This window comes from Astatotilapia calliptera, chromosome 17 (assembly GCF_964374335.1).
Source record: "Astatotilapia calliptera chromosome 17, fAstCal68.1, whole genome shotgun sequence".
Classification (NCBI taxonomy): Eukaryota; Metazoa; Chordata; class Actinopteri; order Cichliformes; family Cichlidae; genus Astatotilapia; species Astatotilapia calliptera.
In genome coordinates this window covers 38,831,258-38,844,880 of record NC_137438.1, presented here as the reverse complement: position 1 = coordinate 38,844,880, position 13,623 = coordinate 38,831,258, and the positions used below count along the sequence as shown (strand labels likewise).

The 13,623-nt window shown below is 41.1% G+C and overlaps 1 protein-coding gene across 1 annotated transcript in view; it reads left to right on the top strand.

Moving 5' to 3' along the window:
* pde4ba (phosphodiesterase 4B, cAMP-specific a) overlaps positions 1-13,623 on the top strand; it is a 202,275-nt gene that overhangs the window by 30,453 nt on the left and 158,199 nt on the right. The window lies entirely within an intron of this gene.

The window sequence follows — 13,623 nt, the reverse complement described above, 5'->3', positions numbered from 1 at the left end:
GTGCGCGATAGTTTGCATATAACACGCACGCCAGGCATTTATCAAGCAGCTTATGACAGCTTGTGTCACTGCAGGGTTCACTTACCTTGTGAAGAATGAGCTATAATTGCTGTTTGGGGTAGAGACCTAACAAAAGACAGGTATTACTGTGGTTATTGGTATTTGTGACAAAGTCACGAATCAGATTTCAATTTAGAGAAAGAAAAAGAGACTGATTAACAGACAGAGAAAATACCAGAGTCCACAACAGCTTTATTGAAGAGTGAGGCTCATGAACAGTCGAGATGGCGAATGAACAAATCTGCACATGTTATGTACCAGAGTTTCCATGTAGTTATAATCTTTGTTCTTAATGCTTTTAATGCCCCACTCTGTGCACGCTTCCCTGTGTTTTGGCAGCTCCTCTCTGCTTTGCCGTCTCTCTCCTGTCTCTCCTTTGTTAGCTCCGTAGCTCCCATTGTGCGCTCATCTTTTCTTCAACTTCCAACTCTGAGTTTGTTCAGGCTCACAGGCATGTAAAACTAATAACTCACAGACTCACTCACATTCTGCAAATACAGCTGTTGCTAATAAACTCTTCCCCTGACTGAAATATATGGATGGAGACCCCTAAACTTGCTCTGGGAAAATATCTGGAAATGCAACTATGATATAGTGATGTTATAAAATTAAACCAGTTTTTGAAGTTGAAAGAAAAATCCAGGTCATCGTTAAATATGGGGAAAAAAAACCAACCTGATACATGGGATGCAAATATGGAGCTTTAAAGCTCTCCCTTTCTCCATTCCACCACAGTCCATTTGCATTTGAAAATCAGTTGAGTTTACTTGTAAGACACGGTCCTGGGACGGAGCACGTTTAGCACCTAAGCAATTACACAGTACACTCGTACTGTACAGATAGGCAGATTCATTTTGTGGCTGTGGGTGTTTTTTTGCTGAAACATTTCATAGCTGAAGGTGTGGGTGTGCATTACTCAGACTCTCTGAGTCTTTATCTGTGTCAGTTTGAAAATTGTGTGCTTTACTGCTTTATCGAAATACATTTGAGTTCTTGTTAGACTTCCAGTGAATTACATTCAGGAACACAGCGTGGGGAGGAGGGAAATGGATTCTGGGTGTATAAATATTTAATAATATTATTGGGAGACGTATTACTGAAATGGAAGACAAATTTGAAAATGAAGAACAAATGAAACAGCTGTCGGCTTTTTTTTTTTTCTAGGCTGATGAAAACTGGGCAGTCTGTAATAATTGTCCACTGAAATTAAAACTGAAGTGTCCATCTTTTATTCTTAGATTAGCATCATTGGGATGCTGCATATGCAGCCACAGTAAAGCAACAAGTCGTCATAGGCACGAACGTCAATCGCAGCCGGTGACCAAAGATTTCAGGAGGTTTTTGCCGACCGGTTAGGGAATTCATGTTTTTCCCGAGCATGAGGTGGTTACCACAGGTTCACTGACCAGTCTGTTGGTTAGTGACTGGGACTTTAGAAGTAATTTTGCCATTATTTTCTGATGGTTACCAGATAGTCTAGTTCGGTGTTTTTGGAGCCACGGCACATATTTCACATTAGAAAAATCACACGGCACACCACCACCAAATATAATGTCACAAAAAGCATGTAGGGGTGACGTGGGCCCCCGGGCCACGAGTTTGAGACTCCTGCCATTGATTGTCACACGTCCAAAACGGCAAACAGGTTCATATCACATGGTTGATGGTCATGCGTCCACAAAACCTCAACAGAAACCATATATCCTTGTTCAGTATCACCACATATGTGTCTTATGGTAAAGTAGGGTTGCCAACCGTCCCTTAAAAAACGGAATCGTCCCGTATTTAGAAACAAAAGCACACGTCCCGTATTGAGCTAATAAGGGACGCACTTTGTCCCGTAATACAGTGAGAATCAAAAGTAGTCTATAAATGTTAATGGAATTAACGCTTTGTTTGAAAACATAATTCCCAGCCCCTCTCCTGCTTTGTGACCAATGAGCTGACAGCACACTTATGACAATTCGAGTATGACAATTCAGATTACCGCTCGTCTCATTGGTCGAGGAAAGGTCGCTTGCGGAGAAAATACCGGAAGACAACAGATGACCACAACAAGAAGCATGGCCAACAGGGGAACAAACGCCGACTCTGCGGTGCAAGTCTCGGATGACAGTACACCTAAAGCTGGGCAGACACTGTGCGATTTTTTCAGTCACGTTATTCAGCTCCTGCTCAAACTGCACAATTGACTCGCAGGGTTAGAAGTTGGTAGGTCACGATGCAGGTCTCACACTATACCGCCCGATGCTCTGATGCGACCTGAGTGCTCACACTGTGCCTCCATAAAATGAAGGTTATAACAGAAAATCTGTCGCTCCCTCTCTCTGTCTTTCACTCACACAGACACGCACACCACTACCATCAACTTTGCTAAATTGCTAATGAAAAACATGATCAGACAGCTGTGAATGAGCAGCAATGTAAATCCAACTATTTTCACGGTTGTTGTGGTCGTGATAATTTTGTGATGCCACATCGAAAAGGCTCGGATGAGCTTTCCAAAGTTCTACAAGTTGTGCCTCCATCACTTGTGTCCAGATCACACGCTGCACAGCCGTGCTGCTCCATCTTTTTCACGGCGTTTACGTGTTTGCGCGTGAGCAGTGTGAGCGGCTCACGAGCGATTGATGATCGGGAGCTGCTCAAGGTGTTAATCGCTTCTCGTTACCCCACGTATACTACACGATGCACGATGAAGGCCAAAATCGGGCCGATCACCAAATCGGTCGCACGACTCAAAAATCGTCTCAAAATGGGCCAAAAATCGCACAGTGTGAGCCCAGCATTAGAGCAGCAATGTTTGTTTCCCTCAGAGAAAGGAAAAAAAAGGCTGCAAAAGTACAGGGAGGAATGGGAAAAGGGAAACACCTGGCTGGAAAAGGTCACCATAACACCTATAAAGCGCACTGCACTGTGTGCCGGCGCACTTTTTCCATAGGCATGCTTCTAATGGTGGGCACATGAAGAACATGAGGGGCGTGAAAGCTCTGGGAACCCTTAACCAATTTCTTGTCCACCAGGCCACGGCAGAAGCAGATATGGTATGTAAACACTGGTTTGTTTTTTAAACCCTCTGGTTAAGGTTAAAATGGGCATGTGCAGTGAATATCAGCGCTATGTGGCCAGAAGTGTGATAATATAATTTATTTTGTGTAATAAACAACTGCAAGGATAGATGATTACAACAAATAGATCACTAATACATAAAAGTAATACATAGATGAATAATGATGATGAGTTATGATGCGTAATCATGGGAACAAGTGGGTTTACAAACAGGAGCAGCTGATTAGCTTTAGAAAAGCTGAAATAATACCTCAGCTGAAGCCAAATGTACTAAATGTGCACTGTTACAAGAATATTTTTCGTTCTATTGCTTTCTATTAATTTATATAATTTTAAGTTAAGCAGGACAGAGTTCTTTTAAAGAAAGATTTACTTATATTCTCAAAAGTTAAGCATGACAGGCTTCTGTTTAAGAAAGAGACCTGTTTTACTGTATTAATGTTGTCATTTTGAGCTAAAAATAAATGGCTAAATGATCATTTGTTTCCCATATGGTCATATCACAAAGAATATGCATCTGCTTAAATCAAATTCAAGTCAAATGGTTAAAAAATAATTTCACACACACAAAAAAGAGCTACCACACTGGGAAGGGTGAAGACAACTGGGTTGCCCGGCCCTGGCCACGAGGTGTCCCTTATTTATTTTTTCAGGGAGTTGGCAACCCTATGGTAAAGTACTGCTTGGGTAATGGGTAAGCTGAAATATAGAAATTATATAAATGTTGTGAGAGAGCTCAGAGCAGTTACCTCCTGGTTTTAGTTTTTATGCTAAGCTATGCTAATCACCTCTTACCTGTAACTTTAAAGTTGATGCCCTGACATGAGACTGGTATTAATCTTCAAATATCACTCTTCATATGTTTCTAGGCAAAAAGTCCAAAAAATGTCACCAGAATCAGTTCAGGTCTGAAGTTGTCGTGTATCATCAGCCGTGTTCTTACAAGTGAAAACGCTCATATTTGGTTAGAGGGTGCTGTGTGAAGCAGAATTCATGTAACCACGTTTTTGTTCATTTTAGTAGCTCTTTTGCTAAACGGAGCAATTTTAGATTTGCAACCAGTGACCAACAAAAAACAAACGGACAGTAGAAGATGGTGCTGTGTGTAAGATGAAGGGCGACTGTTTAAAAAGTTCAAATGAAAGGAAATGAGTTAAACAGAGCAGAGAGAACCACAACGATGACTCATGTCATACACGTTATCCGGTTGTTCAGTGATGACGCGACGAATCCTACTTCCGGGTCTAAAGTAGTCTGCGTTTAATATGGCTTTTGTGTTGTTAACATGTTTAATGTTATGTATTTTCTTCTATTTGATCTCAAAAAGCTCCTAAAACAGTCAGTGATCACTGTTGACCTCCCTTTATTACCGCTAATCATTTATTTAAGCTCAGTTTTTAAAACCTTAGGATGTAACTACAGCCCAGCCCATGCAGCAGTATATGAATGACTAACCTCGTATTGTGGATGGATTATCTCAGTTGTTCTCCTGGCTGAAGTTTGGTCCTTTTACAGCATCCTGCCATGCGATTACATTTGTTCCTGACCACCGAGAACACTCAAGTTAACTTTTATCGAGTGGAAAAAAAGTTAGCTTGTTTATATTATGCTAACATAGCTGTGTCGCTAGCGGTCACGTAGCACATCATTATATAGCAGCTAGCCCAACTTCAGTAACCCTACAAACGTCACTGCTGTTTAGTTTTCAGTCTTCATTTATGCTGGAAGTGATAGCAGAGCTGTACGTTTTAATTTGTTTCCAAAACCCGGCAGTCAGGACATGTTATATTGTATTTAGATAGAAGCTAGCGAGCTAACTCCCTGCTAACTTCTAACTCCGTTAAATGTCATAAATTCCGTTTTCATGGATGCCTGGATGTTAAACTCAATTGTTACACCTGGTAGAGCAGAACGCTGATCATTTTATTAAAGATGAAAGACTTTAGACAGTTTTTCAACTCTCAGTAATGCCATAGTGATCGTTTGATATATGGACCTGCAGCGGAGTTTAGGCCCAGACACGGCTAGTGACGTCAGACTGAACAACCGGATTGTTCCATTTATTTCTGACACTGCCCCCTGGTGACAGTACACCGAAACAACATGTAGACCAGTCATTTTCAAACTGTGGCACGCGGGCTCCCTCTAGTGGTACGCGGGAAATCTCTCAAAAAATGTTAAGAATAAATAATACTCCATGTTCTGATTGAGGGATTTCTGAAAAGTTCAAACGTACAGCTCTGCTATCACTTCCTACATAAATTAAGACAGACAACTAAACAGCAGTGACGTTTGTAGGGTTACTGAACTTGGGCTAGCTGCTATATAATGATGTGCTACGTAGTGGCTAGCTACACAGCTATGTTAGCATAAACACAGTGAAGCTGGAGGATGAACGCTAACTTTTTTCCACTCGATAAAAGTTAATGTGAGGCTGGCAGGATGCTGTAAACGGACCAAACTTCAGTCAGGAGAACAACTGTACCACAATACAAGGTTAGTCATTAATATACTGCTGCATGGGCTGGGGCTGTAGTTACATGCAGGGTTTTAAAAACTGAGCTTTAAAATGAACAGTGGTAATAAAAACCGAGAGAGGCCGACAGTGATCACTGACTGTTTGTAGAGGCTTGTTCAGATTAAATAGAAGAAGATACAAAGCATTAAAACATGTTGAAAACACAACAGCCTTAATAAACACAAAGTAGACTGGCCCCGGAAGCAGGGTTCATACGTCATCACTTAAAGACTGGCGATCCCACCTGCTGTGAATGTTTTAATGCAGTACAGTTGTTATTATTATCACATCATGTTTATGACAATTAAAATAAATATACTATTGTACTTTAATGTAGGTCATAAAGGTGGTGCTCATTGTGAAAAGTTTGAGAACCACTAAAGTAGACGATGTTCTGGAAAGCTCTCCGTAAGCCCAGGCTGTAAGGCGTTTGTGAATCAATAAAGTAATGTGTGTTTAGGTGGGACACTCCACTGGATTTGACCTCTAGCCAAAGGGATTTGGTTTAGCTGGTGATGCTTAGCTGGGATTTTACTGGATTGGTGTAAGTGAGAGTAGCTATGCCAGTGAGTGTTTGGGTCATGAAGCTGGAGACTGCAGTGGAGAAGATTGTTGTATGTTTTTAAGTACAGTGAGGTTGGATGCGAGGTGATAGTTTGTGCAGGGAGATGTTTGTGTGTGTGTGTGTGTGTGTGTGTGTGTGTGTGTGTGTGTGTGTGTGTGTGTGTGTGTGTGTGTGTGTGTGTGAGAGAGAGAGAGAGATTAGACTCTGCTGTGCTGAAGGCTGGACAAATTAAATAATATCTGTAAGTCCCACAGACCTAATGACCTCATTCCCATGCAGATCACAGCTAACCAGTTGTGACCTGATCAGGTCTGTCTCTCCATCTCTCTGTTTGTCTGTGGATTAGTTTAGTGCTTGTCTGTGTGAGTGCACTTGAATGCACACTGCCATTTGTGTGTGACTCTGCATATTTATGCGCACATAAGTGCACACACAGTTAACGGAGCTCTGAGTATTTAGCTGACCTTCAATTAGAGTCTGTTTCCTAGGGCTTACAAGAAAGTGTGCCTGGGCAAGCATCTCTCTCATCAAGTTTCCACACTGTAATATTTCCATTAGGGGATACAGCTATAATTTAACCTTTGAACTTTCTCATCTTGTCCTTCATTTTTTAGTTTGGATTTAAAGTTTTCCTTAAAGCGTGCTGCATCTGAAAGTGTTCATTAATGTTATTAGAGGACTAGTATGTCTTTTCCATAGTAGACTTTGTGGTAAACTAAAGAACATGCACACCACACATAGAGGGGCCCTGCCTGGGTTCAAACCCAGGACTCTCTTGGTGTGTGGCAGTGTTTAGGCCAATAAGTAGTCATCTAATAATCCAATCCAGCGGTCCCCAACCATTTTTTGCACCACGGACCGGTTTAATGTCAGACAACATTTTCACAGGCCGGGCTTTAAGGTGTCGCGGGTAAATTCAACAAAATAAAATGATATGACGAAGACAAAAACGGTGCTATTTTGTAAACATAATAATAAATGCAAATTCACTGTGTAATTGTGTAACTTTATTAGCAGCGTACTTCTGAAATGCGCCAGCAACATCCTCCTCTGCCCCTTAATGCTCTCTGGTCGCTATGGTAACGGGTAAATATTTCTTTCAAAATAAGACACACAACGACAACGTGGGAAAAGACCCGGGGAAACTGAGTTAACGATAAAAATCCTGAAAACCACCCGAGCCTCAACTCTCGCGGTACCAAACGACTCATGGACTGGTACCGGTCCATGGCCCGCGGGTTGGGGACCGCTGAGCTGCTGCTTATTGTGAGTGATTCTGAGGCCCTGTCCACAGGCACATTAGTGTTTAGGTATAAAAAACATAGAAAATCTTTTTTTCTATGATTTTCGTTCCCATATAAACTGAAAACTGAACTTTTGTAAAAGTCCTTCCAGGGTGTAGATTTTTAACAACTCTATTTCTGTGTTTACTGGTAGAAAAAGAAAAGGAGGATTTTGTCTTACAATGGTGAAAAGATCGTTTTATTCTCATTAATGATGCTGTGTTAGGATTCTGATGAACATTTCTATACTGTTAGGGTTAGAGCACCGCTTGTTGCACAGCGTGCTCCCAACAGTGCTTGACATCCTTTAACATTTGACCAAACCTTAATCACAGCTGTGGAAAACCAGAAAACATGAATGACTCGTGTCTCATTCATTAATCATATGCGTGAGTATTTTAGAGAGCACTGACAAACATTGTTAGTGTGGTGAGGGGCTGCGACAGACCAGACAAAACTCATATGGAAAGATGCTGAAATGCAACAATTGATCATGTGGTGTTTGTCTTTTTTGGTCACTCTTTTTATCACCTTTCTTCCATTTCCCTTTTTCTGACCTTTAACCTCTCTTGCTGCCTCTCTCACTTGTCACCATTTCACGTTTTTTTCTGCCTCCATCTCTTCTTCTGTCATTGTGGAGAACTCTCACGCTCTCCCGTTCTGGCTGGCAGGCTTGCATTTACACGGTGCGCGGGTCAAACCGAACAGCTGTTCATTCTCCAATCACAGAGCTTGTAAGCGGAGGGTTGAATTTATTTGTCGGCAACAGTTCGATGCTTTCTCTCCGTCTCTTCTTCCAGCCCTCAGTGCTTTGGCCTGCTCTCAGCAGCCGTGTCTGTATCAGTCTTAGCGTACGCTACTCTCCCTCCACCCGCTTCTTACTTTCTCTTTTGTGTGTGTGGTCAGGGGCATTAATGCTTGTTACCACAGCAACAATGAGTCTTCTCCTGCGGCGCCTTCGGATTATGTGCGCTGTGACCTCGTGCACTTTGCCCTCCAGTCGTTCACGTGGCACTGTTTTAGCCTCGCACTTTGTGGGTCGCTGCATGTCTTTGTGTTAGTTTGGTTGTATTTAAGTGCACTGATTGAGAGTGATATTTAATTATAACCACACAGGATAGTTTTGAATGAGCTCGTAGATCTTTGTCTGATTTTTGTCTGTGTAATGCGAACCACAAATCGCTGCTTTTCGAGAGGGTGGTGAGTATACGGAGGATGTTTCCTCATAAACGGTCGGTGAGGATGGTTTCCAGGCGGATTGCAGTGGATTTCTTGTGCTTTGTTACATCTCCTCGTCTTCTGTTTCTCCGTTAAATTGTCCATCAACACATATTGAAAAAAAGAAGCTGAAATCACTTTAAAAAATGGCCTTCGGCAAATTACACCCAGGATGTTTTGTTTTTTTTCGTGTTCACCCTCCGACAAGCTAAATTTATCAGACGTCACGCATTTTTCTGTGGCGAGGGAAAGTAGGCAATTTATTTTATCTCTCGTCTGAGACGCAGGGATCAGGCTATTTCACAGCGATAAAGAAAAGATGAAGATAAAAGAAAGGAAAGCAGGGATAATAATTCACCAAACAGTTTTATTAATATCCGGTCCCTCTGTCAACCTCAGTGGAATATTTCATCACTTTCAGCAGCATATAAATTGAAGCGAATGGTGTTATTAGACCTAGAACGGCCTTTTATTGAGAGACAAAATTATGTCTGTGTTGTTCCGTTAAACACGCAATACATTTTTTATATTCAAAGTAATTGTATATTTCATGTCTTTTTGAATCTGCTGAACCATGCAAGGTTGCAAGTCTGAAGAACAAATAAATGCCACAGACTTTCAGGCTTGTGTATAAATCTGCAGCTGCAAACATTTGCTGTTTGCTTGCATGCACAGGTCTGTGTTTCTCCTTGTGTTTATGCAAAAAGCACGAGCATATTGCTGGAAGCTTTGGTCAGCTGTGTTTTAGAGAATACTAATCAGTTTCTTTCAGATGCTCTTCTATTTACTCTCTGTAGTTGTCTCTCTTTCCTTTCTCTCTGTCTGACTCACCCTTCCTTCTCTGAGCTGTTCCTGCCATTCCCGATGTTATCCTCTCACTTACGTTAGTCTCTGTTAGACCTTTCCCCTGCTATTCCTGATCTACATCCTTGCCTCTCTTCCCTTTCCCACTCTCCGTACGTCCGCCCTTCTAACCAATGGGAGTATGTTTTCTCAGTTCATCTCTTCCTTTGTTTTCTCCTCTTTTGTTTTGTTGACTTGAGCACGGAGGGATTTGAGTGTCAGTGGAGGCGAATGACAAATGGGAAAGATGCCAAGGATGCCCTGTTACGCATTGTGCTTACAGTGTTGGAAAATCCATAAATAACACTCAGTTATGAGTGAAGCATGAGTGTTTTGTTGTCCATTTAACTGTAAAAGAAAGCGGAGGTTTCTTCAAGGGCAGTGCCCTGGTGGCACTAATTGGTAAAAAGTCTTTCAAGGAAGAAAAAGCTTCTTCCCGTTAAAGTGAAACTAAAACTTTACCATAGTTGGAAAACATGACATGGATTACATTTAATTAAAACTATGAAAACAAGGTATGTGTGAAATGCAATGAATGATGCTCAGCATAGTTGTCTTTTTTCTACTTCTTCATTTAAAAACAAAAAAACTGCTCTTATTTTGTCTAGAGGTACAAATCCAGCAGCAGGGGACAGTTATGGAACAAAATTCCTTGCCAATTTGATAGTATTTGAAGAAAATCCACAGCTCAACCATGCTTTTATCCATTTGTCCTTTCATGCATTTGTCTTGTGGCTACAGTAGCACAGGCAGTGACTCATTCCTGAGTGACTGAGTTCTTCGCTTTATCTCTGAGCCCTGACACACTGGGCGAATTGTTTGGTCACTACCGGTAGCTTTGACAGTCCAGTATAGCCACTACCATAAAACACACGAGGATCTCATCTGTAGCCTTAGACAGAGAGTCATATTGATTAAGGAGAGATCATTTGGAAGAACAGAACATGATTTATTGAGATATGGAATTCACTCGAGCTATTTGGTTGTTAGACTCTGATAACCCATCATAGATGGATGGGATCGCAGTGGTTATAGGGATCAGGACCTAAAGGAGTTACATTGCACGAATGAGAGTCTGAAAAGTAGAATGACAGAAAAGTGCTGTAATTTAAAGCACGCAGAAACGAGGCCGATTGGCTCAGAGAAGGCAGGCAAGAAGACGACCGGACTAGAGCAGTGTCGCTAGCATCCAGTTTGACGGTGTGGGGGGAAAAAAAGAACAGACCAGCACCACCAATAGAACTGCACTTGAAATAACTGCTTTATTTTTAGGCTATGAGGAAATGATCCATCATTGACGCGATGGGGCCACTGATGGGTTTGTGGCTCTGATTTTCATTTGTGTGCATTTGAAAGAGGCCATCTGCCCAAGCATGGGCAAATCTCCAATTTAAAAAACAATTTAAAACTCAAAACACAGATTATACGGCAGTGAGCACAGGGCCCACTAGAGGACGTCAGACCCCCAGGTTACCCTCGTGAAGTCTGTTTCTGATTGTTTGGTCCGAAACTTTCTCATTAGTGGCCCGCTGGAGGTTATTTTGGAGCTCTGGCAGTGCTCACCCTGCTCCTCCTTGCACAAAGGAGCAGACACCACTCCTGCTAATGGGTTGAGGACCTTCTACGACCCTGTCCAGCTCTCCTAGAGTAACTGCCTGTCTCCTGGAATCGCCTCCACGCTCTTCAGACTGCGCTGGGAGACACAGCAAACCTTCAGGCAACGGCATCCTGGAGACGTTGGACTACATGTACAACCTCTGTAGGTTCCAGTTATCACCTCATGCTACCAGTAGTGACACTGACCGTAGGCCAGGGGTGATTTTTAGCCCATTTTTGGGGGGTAAATGAATCAAAGCACCCCCAAAGATTTCTTAGTTTTTTTGACAATATTTGCTGTTTGTGTGGCACACTGCTAAAAGTATAAAAAGCATACAGTACTTGGTTGAGACGTAACATTTAATAACAAAAGTATAGAAATCCCCCCCCCTCCCAAAATGGTTTGTTCCAGCTCGCCTCTCCCCTGCTCTGGCTCTAGCACCGTTGCTGCCAGAGCGATGGTGTCTGAGACGCAGCTGAGCGGAGGTGGAAGTGCCTGGCTTAAAACAGGACATACTAGCTGCATTTAACCTTCAGTTACTCTTTATATAGTTGGTAGGAGTCAGACCATGTTTCTTTTTAGCTGAAAAACATTACACCAGGTAACCTGCAGTGTTGAAAACATGTTTTCCAACGATGTTTGCTGCCCTACAATCCGTCCTGCTCTGTAGTAAAATCAGCAACATTTGACCGTCCTGTTGCTCCTATTGAAATGTATACAGCCTATTTAAAATCTAAAACTTATAATTGTCCATAGCCTGCTGTTGTTACCACTGTCCTGTTTGAAATGGATACTAACTAGCTAACTGACTGAATGCCCATTAACCTTATAACTCCCGGTGTGTGTGTGTGTGTGTGTGTGTACAGAGACAGACAGGTTCATAATGGATATAAGGAAGTTTTTTTCAAAAAAAGGGAGCCATATTCAGGTAAAAGTGTAAAATCTAATGATCCATTAATCAGGAATAATGTTGGATCAGTGTTTCAATATTTATATCATTTATTAGATGTTCATGTGGTTTGGTTATTTGCCTTTTGGTTGAAAGTACACTGAGATACACTGAAAAAAATATGTTGTTGGATTTACTTAATTCAATGGTGGACATTTGTTGCACACAGATGTTTTGCTTTGGCAGCAACTTAAACAATTGAGTTAAATTAACACAATTTATTCATGTTCAATAAACCTGTGCAATTTGTGTTGATAAAATGTGACTTAAACATGTTTTGATGAAGTAATTTGAGCTCTTGAAATATTTTAATCCTTCACAATTTTCTCACTTTATCCCAACACCATTCAATAACTTTTACCCAATACTACTTGGTCCCTTAAATACTACATGTTATCTTCAAATTACATTTTGCTATTATATTCTAGTATCAAATACACAATTTTCAAATGGAGGCCTTATAACAGATTGTATTGTTCTCTTCCAAGATGGTTGCTGGCATCCACCAGTAACCTTTCAAAACAAAATGTCTAATTTCACTGCATTGACAGTAGGTAAAGAATTAAACTGACATTACTCCACTACTGAATCTATATAAATCAACAGTTAAATAATGTCAGTTCTTCCGTGTTCTCTGGAATCAATCACAGCAAAGAAATTAGACTGTTTCTTTTGAAAAATGTTGGGAAAGAACAAATCAAAACATTCTATTTAAGGCCTCTGACGTCAAGATTCAGTTAAACAACAATTATAACTAAACAAATTTGAGGTAATGTTAGTTTCCATTAACATTAAATTAGGTTACTGAATTGGCAAACACCTTCCTATTAACATTACCCATTTTACCCCAATAACTAAAGAAATTAGCACTTGCAGGTCAAAACCTTTATTCAAGAGATGCAAAAATAACATTGATACAGTGACTGTCAAAAATTACGGCACTGATCATACTGTGACATCTTGGTTCAAAACAGCACACTTAGAAATATTCAACGTTCCTTACTTCAACTGAATGAAACTGAAAATACCATTTCACACGACCCATATGGGATATTTAGACTGCATAACTGTTCACGCTACATCTCTTCACTAGTAAAAGAAAGAAAAAATACAAAGAGAAATTTAAAAATGCTGCCAAAATGCTGTACAGAGCAAAAGGAAAAACAAACAACAACAACAAAAACGGCTCGTCCTCATGGCAGTTGCAGAGTATATAAAAATGAACCCTGCGATCTGTTCCTGGAATTGAGCTTCAAAAATGCAGCAGAACAAGTGTGAGATTTAAATGTCCTCTCACCTAGAGCTGATCAGCTTGCATGCATAACAGTGAGCTTTCCTTGCAGGAGCAGTTTTGTCTTAGTTGTGAGTTTTTCTTGAGAGCTGAGTTGCTTCCAACTCCATTACCACCCTTTGAATCACCTCAAAAGTGTAGCAGAGTTGTGATGGGTAACTCATGTTGAAGGAATAAAAAATGGTCCAAACAGCATGGCTACTGCAAAGGTCACGTTATCCAGATCTTGA